Below are 20,519 nucleotides of genomic sequence, written 5' to 3'. Positions count from 1 at the left end.
TTCATAAATCTGCCCTACAGCACAGGCGTGTTAACAGCCTTAATATACATACAATGAACAGACACACACAACTTACACTAAAATTGGTGGTGTCTAATAATCTGGATATCTAGTTTAAGAAACTTTGGAGAGTAGCTAATCCTACGTGGCATCTTGTAATGCTTGAATCTTTCTTCTTGCTTGCGTTGTATCCCTTAGAGACCAGCTGATGTCCTTCTCCCTGTCAGCTTGTGATATCGAAGCAAGACGCCCAGTACACAAAGGATGCAATTAGACAGCAGCTCCAAAAACCTCATGAGGAGTTTTGTGGAAGAAGCAAGGACAGAAGCTGGTTCTCAGGAAAGGAAGCTCTTCCCTGCCTCGCGTCCCCTCTTCCAGCACGTACACCCTGGTCCAGCCACATGTTCTTTACTACACAGCCCTGATGAGTTACTTCCTCCAGCAGGTCCAAGCAGGCACACTCCTCACAGGGAACCTTTGAGTTGGACAGTCCAGTTGTTGAGTCTTTGGCTTTTTTAAGCTGAGTAAGAAGTTAGAAGTTATTTTGAAAGAGCAAACTAAGCAAGTGGAAGCTCTATAATGCAGCCTCACAATGACAGGCACATGGTTTATCAGGTGAGTTGAAGCAGTTTGACCCACTGCACCCAACTTCTGCTACTTGAGCTAAAAAGGTGAATTAATGGCAATTGCATATCATCATGCTCTGTATAGACTACAACTAAAATAAGACACTTGATGAGTAGATTTCAAACATGCACAAAGACAGCAACAATAAAAATGTTCCTCTTGTAAAACACATTGCTGTTTTCTCCTAGTGGTAGAAGTAGAAAAGTCTCCATGCAAAGAAATTAAGCAAACAGTAAAGGCACAGCATGAGCACCCTTACTTAAACAACCCCTTCGCTTTCTTCCACTGGCTGTCAGATAGCTGCACATTTTCCCATGAGCATAAGTGAGGCTGACCCGTTTGAGCAGCTCTGATATAAACCCATTCACCAAGTTCTTCACTTTTCTGTTAAATTTATATGGGAATCCTACAAGCTGAACCCATGAGATTCTCGAGAAGTTTCACTGGAGTTAGTGCAAAGAGGTTACTTCTACCCTTTAAAATAATATTTTAAAGTGTTTCCTACTGTTAGTGGAAGATGTTGGACAAATGATCATAAATCGTGTTACATAAAATACCAACAACTTACAAAGTCAAAGACAGTCACTGCAAGAAAAACATAACACACACACATAATCATTAACACAAGTTAGGGTATGATAATGTATGGGTAATACTGCTGGAGCTATCAAAACATTTGTGAAGGAAAAAAAGTAGACAAGACAGAAGCTGCATGAGACACACTTATTTTCACAATAGCTATTACAGGTCCAAGCTGTGCATCTAGTTCCAAAAGGGTGTTATTTAAATAAGCAGCTAGGTAATTATCTGCTTCGTAATTACAGTCACAAGTGTTTCTCTAGGCACTATATTGGTATTACATCAGCAGCTTAGCAGTGAAACAGGAATCAATTTCTTTCTTTGCAGATTATAATGGGACACCAGTGCACACCTCCACCCCAACTATCTCAGGAAAATGAAACTTAAGATAAGTCTTGTTGCTACAATGAATCACAGAAGTCCATTATGATCATTAAATACCACACCTGTTATTTCCCTCCACACTACATCTGTTATTTCTTTCCTGATTTTAAGATTCCCTACCCATGTAGTTAATACTAACATTCTGAAGATGATCATCAATATGCACTATTAACAAGGATGTTTTCTGACCTTCAAAAGAAACAATAAGGAGCTGTTACAGGCTAGATACACATCCATTTGTCCTTAGAACTGAACAGGAATAATAAATTCTCTTTGTAGGCAAAAACATCAGCAGGAGGGGAAGCGAGGAACACAACTACTTCCTCCCATTCCCTCACCACCAAACAAAAACCAGCTACTTACACACAAAGAAAATCATGCACAAGGAAGCTGTGATGCTGAAAAGGAAGCCATCAGCTCTCCCTGATGGACTGAACTAGCACGCGCTCATTTGGGGAATATCGCCTGGTCCCTGTAAGACAGGGCCTGGAGCAAAGCCAGCGTGCCGACTCAGTAATAAAAGTGCCTATTCCTGTACTAAGTTTTCCTCTTGTTAAGCAGCTAGTCACCCGGTTAAAACAGGAACTATTTCATTAAGAAATCCTCCCAACAAGAAAACACCATCAACTCCCACTCCAATTTTTGTATTGCAAAGTATTATTAAGGAAAGTGTGCAGACAAGGATTTGCAAGGTCGCAGTATTATTTCAGGGTTGTGGCTTTTGTGGTTGTTTTTTTTCCCTTTGCACTGAAATATTTTAAAACTTATCTCAAGGAACCTTATGTTATCACCTGAAAGCTTAACCTTCCTTCTTTTAGATGAATATAAGTGCAGAGGCCAACCTAATGAAATACTGTTTTGTTTCTACAGGTTGAAGAGATGCTCACAGAGGTCTCTCTTTCAGTTCACAGGTCATGTCCAAACTGGAAAATTCAATGCAGTTATTTTTTTGCTTTAACATCTCAAAAAAGAAAGGGGGAGAAAGGAAGGGAAGGGGAAAAAAAAAAAAGGGAAGGGAAGGGGAAAAAAAAAGGGAAGGGAAGGGGAAAAAAAAAAAAGAAAGGAAAAAAAAAAGGCTTGCTGTCCTAATTCAGGACATGTTTTTCCTGTTCTCTGAACTCAAATCAGATGAGTAGTTAAAGATACAATTCCTTTGTTACTTGCAACATTAGAAATGCTATTCTTAAGCTCAGTCTGACCTTAATGCCTTGACATTGCTGCAAACAAAAATTCTTAATACTTCAACGAATATGAAGAACTTAACTGGTTAGTGAGAAAGATACAGATATAAAACATAGACTATCAGTCTTCTTTCTAGGTCCATTTCCCACAAATTATTCATGATAATGACACATAATAGCAAGTGCTGATAGAGTACATTTCCTGTGGTTTGTACTCTCTTGAAGGTTAATGTTTTATATCCAGTGAAAAAGAAGGACAACAATTAAATAAGTGACACTTTTGACCTGTGCTGCAGGGATGGAGGAAAGCTGCCTCGCTAAAGAATAATAATGCATGTATTTGTTATTTAGTATTAACTTAAACTGAACTTCAGTTATATCAAGTTTTTGCACTTCATTTTGTTCAAATAAGAAAATAAAGTACTGCTTTTTACTTCTGCATATAGCCTATTTTTTCCTGACTTACTAGTGTATAGCTTATGTCTAGAAGATAACCCTATAATTGCATTTTCTAATTCTTTAATAGCCACAAAATCTTATTTCCCAAAATTACTACCAGTACTTTAGTATTTCCAAGCTATAAACATTTCTTCCACCACCTCTGAAACATAAGCCTGTAAAACAAAGTATTAAATCCTACCACAGCTGAAAACAATATGTAGTACTTCTCCAAACCACAGTTCAAGTTGCATCAATTTTCTTCGCTTCTATTTCCGTACACGAAAAGCACAGACAACTAAGATCTCAAGTGCAGACCCACCATCCATTATGCCCTTGCAACTGAAGAGCCTATTTCAACTTCATTTTTTAGTGCAATAGCACAGAACAAGTTACCTAGCATGAAGGACTACCGATGCACATGTGGAGGTAAAGGATGTGATTAAAATCATTGTTCATAGATATTTAGGGATGGTACTCAAAGCTCCTAGCTTTATCAAACAGGAAGGAGCTACAAGTCAGTTTTACAGAGAGCAAAGAAGAGACAGCTCATGAGGAAGCAAGCACGTGTGCCGCCTTTTCCTAGCAGGAGCAAAACTGTCCACATAGCATCTAGAACATGATTTTTGGCTGGATGCTGATAAAATTGCTTCCTACATCTTTATTTAGCACACATTAGGATCTGTCATCAGCACGAACACAATTCTCAGTACCGCTTTTCTTTAAGCAAGCCTTTAACAAGACTTAAGGACTCCCATTTTTCAGCTCAGTAATAAACTGATAATCAAGCTAAAGAATTGCAAATGCCCACAAAGCAAACTGCCAGAAAGCTCAAATATAGGCTATTTAGACTGACCACACATATTAATTTAAGGTTTCTGCCTTTGCATTTTTTACTCTACATCTTTTTCAACTAAAATGAAAGATGAATTCTCATTTCATCTTGAACTACCATACACTACCCCGAGAACCAAAAGGTAATTCTGCTTTTGTAAGCACTTGAAGAGATACATCCACCACTTGTTTAAAAGTGGCTTTTGAAAACGGTCAGGGAAATTTCATGAGTAATTTTCACATTTCAGAAGCCAAATAGCATGTAATAAATATTGCATCAACGTCCAACTAAGAGGTGCAGAAAACCTCATCTTTGAGGTACCTATAACAGTATAGACTGTCCTTCGTCCCTTCACAAAACAAGACCAAGAAATACAGTCCATCCCTAAGGCTACCTGAAATCCACATTTAACTGCTGGGTTCTACACAGCTTCACCTGTGAATTTCAATGCAAAGTCTTTAATCACTTCATCTGCATATAAACACAGATCTGATCTCCAAAAACCAGTTCGGATTTGCTAGCCGTGAAGGAAGTCTGGAATTCCATACCTCAAACTGTTTGCTCCATGGCATCTCCTTAGGTTGGGTAAAAAAGGTAGTATTTATGCCAGAAGAACGTTTTAAATTATTTGTGCAAGGCAAAATATATTGCCATTGCAGGGCTGAAGACCAAATAAAACTCTTCATGTGTAAAAGAAGACTTTCTGCTTTAGGAGATGAGGAATGGTCACTCCAGAAAAAAAAAATCTTACCATGTTTCATTAACCCTAATGATCAGTTACAGTAAAGATCAAAGCAGTGGCTCTATATAGGTATTATGCTAGAGACACCTGCGTTAGCACGTTCAGGTGGTTCATTCACAGACATTCAGGCTCCGAGAAACTATTTGCTCATGCTTGTGTAATCATACTGCTGTGGTATTTTTTGCACTCCTTTGACCTGTTCCAGTGTGGTCTCAAGATGGCAATCCAACCCTGACTGCAACAAAGTCTGAACTAGTTCTGGGCATACAATTCCTCCTCTCCTTCAAGGAGTGCAAAGGACACTATTTACCAGAGAAACATGGTAACTGAGGAGACAAAAATGTGTGCGATGCAAAAATCCTGACAGGCAGAAGAAAAGTCCAAGTTGGCTGGAGCACAGACACAAAAGATAACAAAAAAAATAGGAGAAATTTCTCCACTGACATGTATTTTTGGAACACTCATTTATAGGAAAATTGTGCCTAGTAAGCTAACAGGTTTCAGACGGAGAGAATAAAAGTTCTGGTTTTCAATGTTCTCATACATAACGTTTCTCATAATGTTTGCATACATTATAAACACAGCAGATTACTTATGGAAACTAAAATTTACCAGATTGGTGTTAATCTGGAACTTTGTAACTGGACACTCTTGCAGGTGTGAATGATCCCCATTCACATCTGCTAGCTGGCAAGACAACAGAAAAGCACACAAATTATCCTGCAAACCTCAGTACTGCTATTAACACCTACAGCTGAAAAACATATTGGAGGAAAGCAAGTACTGAAACATCGTTCTGGTTTTGAACACATGCTGGAAGAATTGAAACATCTCAGAAATATTTGCACCTCAGCAAAGTCAGCTGAAATGGAGGAACTGATAGATTATTCAGAATCAGAACATTACACCAAAAGCTTATAAAACAACTAATCTATGCAATATCATGAAAAGTTTGCTGAATACTATAAAGATAGGTAACAACTGGTTAAAAAAACCAAACCAAAGAGAACAGGCTATTTGCTTCCTCAATATTTTTGGAGAGAAAATTCTAATTAACGAGTTCTTGCTATGTTCCATGGTAAAATATCTTGAGCATCTTTGAATGCCGTTTTTCTTGGGGTTTTGTGTTTTCAAAAGGCTTGAATAAACTGATTTGCATTAATTGGACAAACAGAATGCCAGTTACAGCCCGTTGGGAACAGAGCAGAACTGAAATTTTACTTTGCCAACCTGAACTGCATGGCAATGACTAAACCTTGCCATTCAGGAGAGGAAATGCTGCTAAGAAGCCCATGGGGAAAAAAAGGGGGGGGCAGGGGGGCACAAAATAACAAACAAACAAAAAAGCAAAATAATCTGGGATCTGATGAGATAAGCGTGTGCTTGGTTGGCATGCAGACGTCAACAAAGGCATAGGAAAAAAAACCACTGTTCCAGAGGGCGGCTCTTGCATTAGCAGTAAACAAGCGAAGTAAAAAAGCCTTCCTAGAAAAGTTATTCTACTAGAATCAACAATGAAACAATGAGCCGTTATTAGGAATGGGGAAGAGTGCTTTGGTCTGTTTGCCTTTCCAAGTAACAGGCAAGGGGCAGATGGGGAGGCAAACCTGTGAACTTGGAACAGGCTGTTACATCTAAGCAGTAAGGCCATGCACTGAACACGGTAGTCCCAAACAGCATGTTCAGTAATGACAATAGTGAGTCTAAGCACAGTTCTGATATTTAGCTAAAAAAGCCACCAGATTTTTTTAAAAGGAGCGTAGTATTACCCAAAGTGGGCCCCCGTTTGTTGTGGTGGTGGTGGTGATGGTGGTAGTGGTGATGGTGGTAGTGTTGTTTCTTCCCAACAGCTATCTAAAGCATGAACTTCCTCCAGCCATGTAAAACAGCCATTTATATACCCAAAAGAAGAACATTTCTTCTGCCTTTAGGAAATATACATATGAAAGAGCAGTAAGTAGAAGCCCATTACCTGTAAAATTTGTCTCCATAGAGCTGCCATTGTTTCTAACAACCTGGATAAGAAAAACAACAAAATGATCCTACCAGCACATGCTTGGCTGATGTAATAAGATTCCTCTCTGCTACCATCTAGTCAGAAAGAGTGCACCAGAAACAGCAGTGTATCAGCGTTAAAAATCCGCATTAAACCCTGGGCGCACACACTTGCTTATTTCTGAAGCAATAGGAAGCAAATAAGGGTGAATGATCACTACCTCTTTTAAGTTGCACATTCATAGTATTCCTAAGTGCAAAACAAAACGAAACAGCCCAAGACCTTATAATTAGCAATTCAGACCAGAGATGTATGGAAAAGCAGTAGAAATGCTTGCATACACACCACTACTGCCTTTTAGACGATAACCGATCTCTTCCAACTACTGCATTATTCCACTGCGTGTTTGCACCCAACAGGAAGCTGCTGAACTTGACCACCCCCTACACATCCCCAGGCAAAGGCCCCTCTATAAACACCATGGGGAAGCTGGGCACCGTGGACAATGGCATTTAATGGACTACTCTTGAACTGACTTTTCTTAGATAGGGTTCCCCTACATTGAAACTAGGATGGTCCAAAGACATCCACTGAGCTCCACTGGAACCAAGTGCTGCATACCATACAACATAGAATCATTTAGGTTGGAAAAGACCCTTAAGATCATCGAGCCCAACTGTAAACCTAACACTGCCAAGTCCACCACTAAACCATGTCCCTAAGTGCCACATCTACTCGTCTTTTAAATGCCTCCAGGGATGGTGACTCAACCACTTCCCTGGGCAGCCTGTTCCAGTGATTGATAACCCTTTCGGTGAAGAAATTTTTCCTAATATCCAATCTAAACCTCCCCTGGCACAACTTGAGGCTGTTTCCTCCTGTCCTATCACCTGTTACTTGGGAGAAGAGACCGACACCCACCTCGCTACAACCTCCTTTCAGGTAGCTGTAGAGAGCGATAAGGTCTCCCCTCAGCCTCCTTTTCTCCAGGCTAAACAACCCCAGTTCCCTCAGCCGCTCCTCATAGGACTTGTGCTCTAGACCCTTCCCCAGCTTCAGACACATTGCCACTGGGAAAAACAGTAAAGATTCCTATCTTTCATGTAACTAAGCAAGTATTGTAACAATGGGGGGAAAGCACTGTCTTTTCTCCTCACCTTCCCTCTCTTCTGCTCCTCCTCCTCCTCCGCCCCCTCACTGTTGGGTGGTGGAAGATCCTCTTGGGATGATAGCCACAGATTGCAGATCCACCCTTCTCAGTCTCATCTTCAGCCTTCAAACACCACATTGTGCCCTGAGGACTTCAGGCAGAGCTAGACTTCACCTTGGGCTCCAAGCCCTGGCTTTGGAAACAGCCTCCCCACATTGCACATGGAGACACTTCTCAGGAGCTTCACACAGAGTGAAGAGTAAAGACAAAATAGCCGATTGTGAATCTTTCCTCACAGAAAACAGCTCAAAACACCCCACACCAAACAAGCCTCAAACCACAAACACAAACCTACAAAGCAGACTAAAACTGCAGACTTTTAAAGCAACATTAATTGCTCAAGCGAATGTATTCTTCCTGTTCTCCCCAGTTCTTCAATCAAGCATTTAGCACTGCTGAAAATTTTTTTCTGGTGTTCACTAGCACACTTATTAAATGACCGGAGTGGGTGTAGATATTCTTGGACATTAAAGTTGGTGTCTCTCATACAGGGACAAACCTGCAACATCTTCAAAAATCCATGCTTATTTAGGTTACTTTTTATTGCCAGTAATGGGGTTGGTGTATGTATTATTTACCATAAATACTTCCAAAACTATTTTTGTTTTCCTCTCCATTACCCATGTTCTATTCTTGCTTGGCAATAATGCCAAAATGAAAGCTATATTTCACAGTGAATAAATGCTTTCTTGACAGAAGTTTATACAGTATACTGCAAGAATAAATAGGACAGCTAGAAATCCCCAAAAAGTGAGCTTCTCTTACTCAAAGAGAAAAAATGAAGCCTATAGCACTCAAGAGACAGGCAAATTACTATTTTAATATGATGCGTTCTTCTCCAACTTTGCCACATTTCCAAGAACATTGTCTAATATAAGTCGATAACAAGCTTGCTTCACAGCAGAACTACCACACTTGAGAAGACTTGTATTAGCTGTATTTTGAAAACTATGCACATGACAAACTAAAATCAATTCTTTTCTTCCTTACGTGGCATGACAAATGTGATCTGCCTATTTTTCACTTATTTCTGTACAGCCAACATCCTAAACACAGAAAATTATGCACAATTACTTACATTATTCAAAATATCACTATATTTTGACTAAATCTCAGCTTGTCATTTGGTTCAGTTTCTCTTTATAACAGCAAGTGCAACTCCAGAAGTGTCTGACAACAAGAAGTACAACTTCACAGAAGCTATTCATGTAATTAAATGTTAGTCTCGGGGGGAAAAAGTATCATGCAAAGAAGTACAAGTAGTTTGTACTCATTTAGGTCTCATCCTACCTCGAATTCTTGAACTTCAGTGCAAGCATCTTAGGTTTCAAATCCTCTCCTTGTAAGATATTACTAATAGGAGACGGCAAGTTCCTCTGCCTACAAGCCACTGCCAGCCCATCGTTAGTAAACATCCTTCTGGCAGTCAGGCAGGCCTCCCGAGCTTTGCGCCGCCATCCCCCAGCGCCGGCTGTACCAGCGCCTGCTGTACCAGCGCCCGGGCTGGTTTGATCATGGAGTGCAGCTGGTCCCTCCCGGCCAGCATGGGGATGCGGGAAGGGGAGGAACTGCAAAGCTGAAGGGAAGGGATTCCTCCTTCTGCCTTACAACGCTCAGGCCACAATAACTGATACAGCTGCTTTACAAAAATAAGTCAAAAATCACACAAGCAGCAGAACGAGACGAAAAACCGTATGCTCGAGTAAAAAGACATCTGGTCTGCAACACAGTCACTGCAAATGAGAATGATGTATCACAGCTTACAAATGAATTTGTAAGACAACATTTTTCCTGCTTTTCTTATCTCATAGAAAAGTAAATTTGTTTAAATTTCAGTTACAATAGAACTAATTATTCTGGAAAAATAAAAGGAGTGCAAGAGACACTTCTCACCAGAATCTAGATCAGATGCAATGTGGGTCTTCCTAACTTTAAATTTTCTGCCCTTTTTTTTTTTTTTTTTTTTAAAGTGTTTACTATTCTAGCTTGCAATGCTATTTTCATGCACAGCACCACACAATATAGAACAGCTGGTTCAGATCAACACTGCCAGCTGTTTTGTTTTAATAACAACAACAACAGTTCAGAAGTTGTAGGATTTCCCAAGGAAATCCATTCTCAATAACTATGGTTACTCGCATGTTATGTCTTGCCACTATACTAGCCCCTTTCTCCAGTAATAACCAAAGGTACAGAAAACAAATTAGGATTGAAGCTGCAGCTCTCTGAAAAAAATTCTCCCAGTGCCACAGAAGGATGCTCAAATGATTACAGTGGTCACTGCTTTTTAACTAAGGTTATCCCAGAAAAGAGCCTGAACATCCACATAGTAAAAGCACAACTACTGAAGCAGAGTTTATTTCCATTCTCCTCTTGGATTCATCTACACATACATACAATACACACACTAAGGAAATATCCTTCCTTGCTGGAGGAAAAAACAACATCAACAACAACAAGCAAAAAAAACAAAGACAGTAATTGTATATCAAATGCGCTGCAATGTCATTTACAGCTACAGAAATTACTTACTACTTATTTATTACAAGTCCTGGCTTCTGCAGTGCATCTGTGAAAGTGTCTGGACTCACTTGGACATCCTGCACAGTGCTTGGCCATTTCTGGATGCAAAGAACCTGGGGACAGAACTTGCTCTCCACAAGTGAGAAGACACAACTTTTTCAACGCTATCCCTTTTCCCTAGTTTCGTGTCCCTTTTAAGCTTTGACAGTAAGCAGTGCACAGAATGAGGATAACTACTCTTGTTTATTTTTAAGACAAGCATGATGCAATAAACAGAGTGAAAGCCAGCAATATGTTGCCAAACAAAAACACATTAAAAAATTAGGTAAATAAATACTCAATGCTAGGATTTAATTGCAACAATAGTACCACAGCAAAGGGTTCTTCTCTTATATGTTCATATATTCCTTTACATTTTTAGCATACATTCCTTTCCCTAATTTGATTTTACTTCCCTGTCAGAATTTGCAGATGTTCCCTCAAGTACGCACTCCAGGTTGCTCAATCTAGGAACAAGGAGTGAGAGAAAGAGGAAGGTGTTTGGGCTTTTTACATCAACTTATTCAGTAACAGCCGTTATGTGAACAAAGAAAGGATGCTCTAAAAGCTGAGTAATTTACACAGAGCTCAGAGGGGTAGCAATATTCAGGTACCTGAAGTAAAGGGATTTATTCACATACTGCTACATATTATATAAAATGCATACAAACAGACACGCACATTCCCACAACCCATCCGGATAACAAGAGCCTTCGGCACAAGAGTGTATCCCGCATGCTGAAAAGTAACCACACAGTCACAGTGCCGACTTCACTCTTGTTACCAAGTTCAAGAGACGGCATCATTCAAAAGAGTGACCGGTTCAACTCTGACAAATTGCACAGAAGCAACAAAGTCAACTCACTAGCAAAGATGCACTTCAGTGTAAGGTACAGGGCCTTTCACAGTAGCTGTACATTCCCTATTAGAGGAAGTATTTGTGCAGGAGTTCCATATTAGAGGACTAAATGGAAGATGTAGTAAGATATCCATCACTACCACAGGAAAAAGTTTCATCATCCTGAACCATAGAGCAAAGCAGACAGTAGTAGCCTCTTGCTAGCACTTCTCTCACGCAGGTATTACAAGGGTGACTTTTTTGTCTTCCCTTTTTTTTTTTCTTAAAAAAGTAGTAACCTTTTAGCAACACTGAAGAGTAAACAGTATTTCTAACAGACTCTTGCTGCAATACAGCAAGATGGCAGCCCACTTCTCTATTGTTATTTCCTCACTCATAAAAATTGCTGCACAGGGTTTTGTCTTCAAGCACTTTCAACAGTTATTCCTGCATCTACAGGAACATGTCTTTGAGATTTCTCCCTGGCAGCTTTTTGAAGTTATAATCAAACGAGAGAAAGTTCTAGAACTAGGTTTACTATGCCTCCAGTTTGTTTCAATTCATAGGACCTAGAGTCTTTCCAAGGGACTGCCTAAGGCTTGCCTTTCACAGGCTATCACATATCAGTAGTAGCTCTTTCAATACCCTCTGTTTAGTACATAAGATGCAGCATGAAACATTCACAGCATTCTTGCTATTCCAATTACACCACTAGTGCACCAGGTGTCTGCTGCTAAGGTGTATCTATTATCAACTTAATTTGTAGTTTTGCTAGAAAAACATTTGCTAGGATACCAAAGAGCGAGAGCCATACTCCAAGAAGTCAGGAAAACAGCCGCAGGGATTACAGAACCAGAGAGCAGCATCTCCACAAAATTAACCTCAACAGAGATAATTTTTTCCCTCGCTACGTTTCACATCCATAAGAGACTATGGCATCACCAACAGATGGGAACATGTCAAAGGGAGTTTCAGGCGTTAATCTATCTCTAGCAAAAATTATTGACCCAGTGTGAAATATTGGTGCTTACCTTTAAGGGAGCCAGCAAATCAATCTTTCACTGTAATCTGACAACTACGGGAAGTGCATTGTGTATGCAAAAGCACGGCACGCAAACATCCCTTTCTATCACAGGGAGCTTAAAACAAAGCAGTATGTCAGAATTCTCTAACGCCATCCCAGATGACAATTATTTCTACATTCCATATCTTATTTTACAAAAGCTCTTAAAAAATACAGTCACACCTCCCTACTCATACATTTTCTCTCTGTGGCAGACTACAAATAAACAACCATTAGGGCAAAGTCCTGCAAGGAAAAAAGCTTGAGGTGCTGAGGGAAGCACTGGTAACTCCTCCAGCAACCTAGCAAAAAGGATACAAAAGTTATTTTTCCCTCATGTACATCTTCAACAAGCCAAAAAACTGTCCACATCATGAACTTCTCAAGCACTGCTTCTCCCAGCCCCCTGCCCGAACCTGAACCTGAATCCTTCCTGAACCTCAAACAGCCACTCAGACAGCAGCGTATGTTTTGGACTGTGCACACAGAAATGCAAAAACAGAAGAGGGGCTGCAGGAGCAGCCTGCTTTCAGAGTCCAGCAAGCTGCTTAAGCTGCATTACGGAGACCAAACAGAGGGAGGCAGCCCTGGTGTTAGCTGCTTAACTGGATCTGTTACTATGCCATCGGTGGAAAGGTAGGGAGGTGGCACTGCTAGAAGCCTGCAAAAGCAGCTGCCTACTCCACAGTGCCTAACCTTCTGCTCCCCTCCAGCACAAGAGAAAAATCCTGGGACTTTCCAAGGGTGTTGCTAACCTTCCACATGTGTAACTCAGTGGTGTCCCAAGACCTCAAATCCAGATACACCATTTTTTAAGGTAAGAACCACTTCCCTTCAAGTAATAGATTTCAGTGCTGTAATTTTACTAAAGGATAGAAAAGTACCACAAATAAAAGAGAGTGTTCAAAGAGGCCATCCAACTCAGTAAGCTCAATATACTTAGGTTGTATACACTGAGTTACTATGGTATAACAAATAAACATTGGATGAGTCAGGTCAAACGAACACACACAAACACTTAGCTTACCCCAATTACAAAGTCAAACACCTTAATATAAACCCTTTGTGATGCCCATACCGTCTACTCCCAAACTGACATCATTTGCACATTTTGTAAGTAGACTCTACTCCATCTAAAACACGGATGCCATTACTGACAAATCCAGGCACAGCAAGCTAGTAAGGAAGCCTACTTCAAATGCCTTTCCAGGTGATCCCGAATCTCTGTTAATAGCTCCACTGAACCATTTTTAATAAATTTTGCTCCTGCAGTATGGCGATTTAAGGAAGATCCCATTTTTTAAAAAATCACTACATGTATTACATTCAAAAGAACATCCTTCAAAACCTTATACACTTCAAGTGGTATCACTTCTATCCCTTCCCTCCCTTATGCAGTAATCAAATTAATCTGTCAAGGAAGCGAACTGATCAGCTTGATATAATTTTCTCCCTGACAAATTCACGTTGATTGGCTGTCTTCCCTTACCTCATTATCTTCTGTGTGTTTATAAACTGCATCACGACTTTTACTATTATCCATGTAGCTGCAGGTAAGTCATGCTACAGCTGGAAAGAAACTCAACATGGCGCCACAGAGAGCCTAACTGAATCAAATATAGCACTCAGGTCTGAAAGGAATATAACCACAGCAGCGCTAAACCCAAGCTAATAAGCTCTGCCAGTTCTTGCATGTCCTCGGAACTGGAAGAACAGGATGCATAAAGTGCCAAGGAAGTATTTCCTACATAAGCATCGGAACAGCAGATCATGATACTAATAAGGCAGTCTTCACAGATTCACAAAAGAGTCTGCATTCAACAGTCTGCTTGAAACTAACTGCTTTTACTAAGTCAAGAGGGAGACTAACGGGAGAGGAGATGAGCCTTTCATCTTTTTTATTCTCCATAAAGTAGAATATATTTTAAAAAAATAAAATCTAAACACAATAGGTTGAAGGGAGCAAGGTATTATCTATGAAAGTAAAAAAAAAGGCATATTTCTATCAGACCCCCTTGTGGACAGAATTTTTTTTCATTAATAAATAAAAGATTGGAGACTAAAGCAGCAGCACATAGCTAGAATGAAAGCATTGATGTTGGAATGTGGGATTTCATATGGAAGGATGTGTTTTGGGGTTTTTGTCTTTCTGTGTGCTTTTGTTAAATTAGAAGCGATACCTCCCCTTGAACATTTTACAACTCTCAGTTTTATATCAGGTAGGATAAAGATGGTGAGAACATATAAATAACTAAAGCTCTCCATAAGAAATGGCACCACTTACAAGAACAGTTGTAAAGCTCTACATGCCTCAAAGAGCAAGGCCACCTAGCGCTTCCTTGTACTAACGGGTCTTTTTCCACTGGGTAACCTCTTCATTTTCTGTGACGTGCTGCAGCATTTTTTTTCCACTGTGTTTTTTTTCTTTTTGCTCCAAAAGGGTCTATATGTTAAAGGGTGTCCTAGCAAAGCTTGGACATTACTCTTCAGTAGCCACACCACACACATCTATGCTTTTAAAGTAAGCTAACAAAGATTAGAAATCCTTTACAGTAACCAGACAGGTTTAACAGATTTTAACTCAACTGCTCCTATGGAAATTGACTTCTTTGCTTAGGAGCACTTCAACATGCCTACTTCTTTCCCCCCACCCCGTTTCATGAAATTTTACTTGCTACATTCATTTTTCATCAGCAAAACAAAGCTTTACTGAATTTGATAGTTATACAAGCTTTTTTGACTTCACTAATTAAGAAGAAATCCATCAGGTGATAAATCCACTTAATCCTCTTTAGCTTTATAAAAATTTGAAAGTAAACTAGATTGAATATTCTATTTGCAAGAGGAAGCCTCTTGCAGGCCATAATATTTGTAGCAGGACTATATAGCTATTGGGAAGAACACTCACAGCAAGCAGTCTACCCAGCTTGTACATAATCCAAAGAAACTAGGATATAAAACCAAAATACAAGTCACTCGAGGCAAAAGTAGAGATAACATTACCTTTGTGTGAATACAAATGGACCTGTCCCAGCCTGTCATTCTACTGAAAAGCAGGAGTATTCTTCTCTCAAAATAAAAATGAGAGACTTGAAAAACTCAAAAAATAATCATGTATTATGATCTCATGTATTATGATCATTCTCACTTTTTTTTTTAAACTTATCAATTAAAACCTCCAAGTTTAACACAGCTTGACTCTGAGCATGCATCACACCACACAACTTTCTGTGACCACCCAGCTATGTATTTCTACAGCTTCTACACAGATAAACAAAACCCTAAATTTTGTTTGTGTAGAGCAATTTTAAACTGACCATGTTCTGACAGTGCCTGAATTAACTCTCTTCCTGTGACAGGCAAATGAACTGCTTCACACAGAATTTATTAAAGAGTGTGCCATTTACAAATCAAAAGGCAATTTCTACAAAAGCTCTTAAGCATCCACATCACTAACCTCTACCGCATTCCTGGGATCAGGGCAAACAGCTTCAAGAGAACAGGGCCCATTCCTTTCCGAGGTTTCTCTTCAACACCAAAGCTGTTCTTGCACTAGGTAAAGTAAAAGGGAAAAAGGTTAGAATATAAATGTGACAATAAAATCACAGAGCTTTGCCATTTTGAAATAGAAGAGTAGTCACTCCTATGACAACTGGACTTTCACAAACCTAAGAAATCTTTTAAATAGCTCCTGGAAAAGCAGCTGTAGCAAAATAGAAATTGACACACAGCATTAAGCTTAAACAAGCATTATCTTCCCAATTAAATGATACTCATTGAGAGCACAGGAACTGCTAAAAGTTACTATAAAGTGCAATTCCCGTAATTAATGCACTGACAGCCTGTGATCAGCAAGTGCATCCCTCCGAGGAACTAAGTGATTTCTCATCATTATAGCAGGGGAATAAGAACTAAGCTGCATTGACCCCAACCCAGCCAAGCAACAATGAAGCTACTGAATGTGCCTAGCTTTCCCTGGCCTCTCCCCTAGTTTTTCTGCCTCTTTTTTCAGAGTTATAAAATGCTTATCTTAGAATTTGCAAGTGGACACACACAAGCCAACAAGGGGCACCGAGTCTGAGCTCACTTCAGCATGACTCCATGAATCCATCACGACGAGATTCTCCAGCTAACCCAAGGCAGGTGGCAGAGACAGCAAAAACAGCACTATTCACTGTTGGACCTAGCAAACAACTAGGTACCTCAGTGAAATGCTGCACCTTGGTTAATTAGCCATCAGATGGCAGACCATTATTTTACCTCTGATTCCCAGTCAGCCCCATTCGGCACTAGTAGTTCAGGTGTTCTTACACTACGGTGCACTACATAATACAGGCATACCTAAAGCAACTGGGAAAAATTTATAACATAATTCACGTCATTTGTTGTTTTATTATTTTGTACATTAAAAGGAGCAGGGAAGATTTTTGGGGGGGAATCAAAACAAGTCAAAAAAAGCAGCAGCGTATCAGGTACCTTAGGCTTTGTGAGAGAGATGGCACTAATGTGACAAACTTGCTCAGAGAGATGTTGCAATGCTTAGTAACAATAAAACATTTTGTTACAATGTTGTTGTATGCACTAAAAACTTAAGTAACTTGCTGGCAAGTGCAAGAGTTCAGCATTAACAGCTAAAGCAAGAAGTTCTCTTCTAACTTCATCCTCCATGACCATAAAACCCTCTGCTACTCCTAGGACAGGGAAGGCAAGTCAATTAACAAAGTATGCCATTTGAGACTCTCAGGAGTTTTTAAACTGTGTTTATTTCATTGTAAGACTAAGGGCCCTTGCTTGTTGAGTGAAGCCTGCTTTTAGAAAGAATACTCCTATTTTAATCTAGGAAATTGGTAAAGGCATCTGAGCAAGAAACTAGAAAAATATACCAACGCCCCCCAGTACAGAGGACAACGGGCTAATGAGTTTGATTTCCAGAGGGATCCATCCACTCAGGCACTTCATGCGCTCACCCCACGAGCATTCTCAACAGCATCTTCACTACTTCAACTCACCTACCTCTCCTACCCACAGGCCACACAGCATCCGCTTACAATTATTTTCTCAGGAGATTAGCTCCAGCAACTCACCTGCAGTGGTCACTGTAACTAAGATAAACTAGATAAACTCAGACCAGCAGATATCCTAGAATCCAGCCTCAAGTGTGTCACTACATCCATGCCCATGATTTATGTGGTATCTTAGATGCTTCTTTGCCAGTGCAAAAATCCAGGTTCATACCAGGCCTGGGCAACATACTGCAGGCCCATGCTGCCACGCAGAATCACCAAGCCCAGAGAACCACCCAACAGTAACCTTGCCTTATTCAACACGACGTGCCCATGGAAAGCCTTTATCCTCCGCTTCTACCCATCTCTTCTCCCCTTGCTTCCATCTCATTGTCATGCAACTGTTCATGGGGAAAAATAAGGAGTCAGCAGCCAGTACCAAATACTGCATGTGTGCACAGCATGTGAAACAGTAGAAACTGGACCGCGAAACTCAAAGTAGGGTGAGCACTTTTATTTTTACCTCTACAGAAGCAAGTAAATATTTAAACTAAGAGGATAAACAAATGGTCCTTTTGTCATAGAAACAGTTACTGGGACTAGCTTGGCAGTAAACCTCAACACAAATAGGGAATTGTAGTTTCTGCTACCTTCAACTGCATTTCACTTTATAAAGAACTTTACTATATCACCAACAACCTCTCAGGTTCAAAACGATAGATTTTTATTTTTAAATACAGACAACGGAAGTCTCAGGTACGGGCTCCAAATCAGATCAGACTGCAATTAAGCCAAACTTAATTAACATTTACTATATTTGCAAAGCTCAAATGACAAGTTACACTACAAGTACTCAAAACAAGCCTACTTGAGCAGAAATCAAAGGGTAGTATCAGCATCTTCTCCAGCTAAAATTGTAAAAAACACCATTAGGAAGTGAAACCCTGACAACAGCTTGCAACTCTCTTTCATATGTGTTATTTACTTGCTCTAACAGAAACTAGGTGCAGTAAAAAGAATGAATGTTGCGGGAGCACCAAGGAACCATGCCTCCAACTGGGTCTTTTGGGACCTGAACCATCTAGTTTATCTATATTCCCACAGTACACTTGGAATGCCTTGTCTCTAAGTCTTGATTCCCTCACATTTATCCTATTTCCATATTTTAAGTTTGTTAGGGTCACAATGGCTTGAGAAATACTTCATCAAAAGCATCTGCACAAAATTAGTTGTTTTGACTTGCAGTCTCAAAACCAATTAACACGGCGGGGCAGGAGGTGCTGTTTAAACATAGTTAACAAGAACTAAATGCCTTCCTTGGTGCCAAAAATAAACCACTCCTACTTTACTTACATCAACCAATCTTCAGTATTGCCCAAGCTTAAATTCTCCCTGTGGTCACCAGCTGAGTTACCAAAAGTGGCTGCAAAGCCAATAGCACACCCCATTTATACTACAGCAATGAGAAAAAGGATGAAGTTTTCAACCCTGAATATCCCAAAAGACTGATATCCTCCAAAGACATATAACTACACTAAGTAACAAAATAGCTTAGTTTTGAACCCACTGGTCACAAACAGAAAAAATTCTGGAAGCAGACAAGACAGTTCGAGCGACACCAGTCTCCTCGCATGCCCCAGCCTAGTGAAGGCTCAGAAGCATCCCACGCAGAAATGGCAGCTAGTGTATGTCCTCCAACTAGCTACACTTGGACAAAAACCCTGCTGCAAGTTCTGAGAAAGGAGAACCCTTTCTGGCCAGTGCCAAGGGCACGGCATAGCTTGGTGACCTCCCACTTAATCGAGTCTCCACTGTAAAGGAGAAACATGTCTGGGAAATATACTAGTGTGTTAAACGCTGAAAACAAAACCCTTCCTCTTCGTGCTTGAGGAAAGGATCTATGTTTTCCAGACAATCAAGACTCAAATTTACCTTTCCTAGAAGATTTCTTAGGCCATTCACCCTCTCGCCATCCGAACTAGGTTCCTGACTCTCCACAGGGACAACGGACCTCCTGGTGGCACGCAGGCACACAAGGGACTCCATGGCTGTGCTGCCTACAGGCTTCCTTACCCATCTCTGTCCACTGAAAGGGTGCAGAAAGGAATATATGTTCACACTGAATCAGACTGCACCTTTCCAGACATGCAGTGAGAAGACATGCGGCACCCTGCTCTCTGGCTAATGGCTTTCCCATTTGCCAATCCCACACTATCCAGAGGCTGCTGAAACCCATAATGGAAGAGAAGCATAGCGAAGAACCAAACTACCCATTTCGTATTAGGTGTCTTCTCATGACCATTTCAAAAGCATATCAACTGGCAATTACCTCATGAAAAAGTAAACGACAAGTAACAAATATAACAAAGAGTTGCCATGTTTCCACTTGCTGTGCAAAACAAATATCTTCATGATTTCTCATCCACCAGAATACATCTGCACTGATGTACATACAGGCGGCGTGTGATTCAGCAGACGCCAGCACAACTGAGAAGCCATGCTGCTGGCTCCCAGCTCTGAGTCACTTCATTTTCATGACCCACCACTGAACTCTGGCAGCAGCCACATCTATTATTTTCCAGAAATCAAGTGTCATTCAGAAAACAAGTTTCAGTCACCAAAAACACCCCCACCCATGGCTTACATAAAGCTCCCTGCTGCACTGAAGGGCTTCCTTTGGTTCGAAGAGTTAGAACATGTCATTTGCAACTATTTTTTCAAAACATAATATTAGGGTGGCCAGCTTGAGCATGACCAACAAAAACATAAGTGACACTTCACAGCATACCAAAAAGTTTAACAGACATTTTCTTTTTCAGACAAGTCCCAATCTACAAGCATTTCTTGAAGAGTTTATTTACATAGTTTGTATAATTACATAAGATTATAAAAAGTATTTTTCCATCAAATGAATAAAAGCTTTTGGTTTTTTTAACTGCATAATACATTGGGTCAGCATATATGTTATAATAAATGCACTTTTTTAATTATAAACATCTTTTTGTTAAGATAAAGGATATAGTCAACTGAACTTTGACTACTGCTTATCCAAATATTCTTC

At 40.1% G+C, this 20,519-nt stretch overlaps 1 protein-coding gene across 1 annotated transcript in view; it reads right to left on the bottom strand.

Annotated features, from left to right (window-relative positions):
• Positions 1-15,959, bottom strand: part of WDFY3 (WD repeat and FYVE domain containing 3) — a 145,710-nt gene extending 129,751 nt beyond the window's left edge. The window contains exon 1 of the mRNA XM_050895386.1: positions 15,913-15,959. The gene's annotated coding sequence lies outside the window, so the exon portion shown is untranslated. The remainder of the gene's footprint in view (positions 1-15,912) is intronic.
• Between the last annotated feature and the right edge of the window lie 4,560 nt (positions 15,960-20,519).

Source organism: Gymnogyps californianus, chromosome 4 (genome assembly GCF_018139145.2).
Source record: "Gymnogyps californianus isolate 813 chromosome 4, ASM1813914v2, whole genome shotgun sequence".
Classification (NCBI taxonomy): Eukaryota; Metazoa; Chordata; class Aves; order Accipitriformes; family Cathartidae; genus Gymnogyps; species Gymnogyps californianus.
The sequence above is the reverse complement of the archived record's forward strand: the minus strand, read 5'-3'. Positions and strand labels throughout refer to the sequence as shown.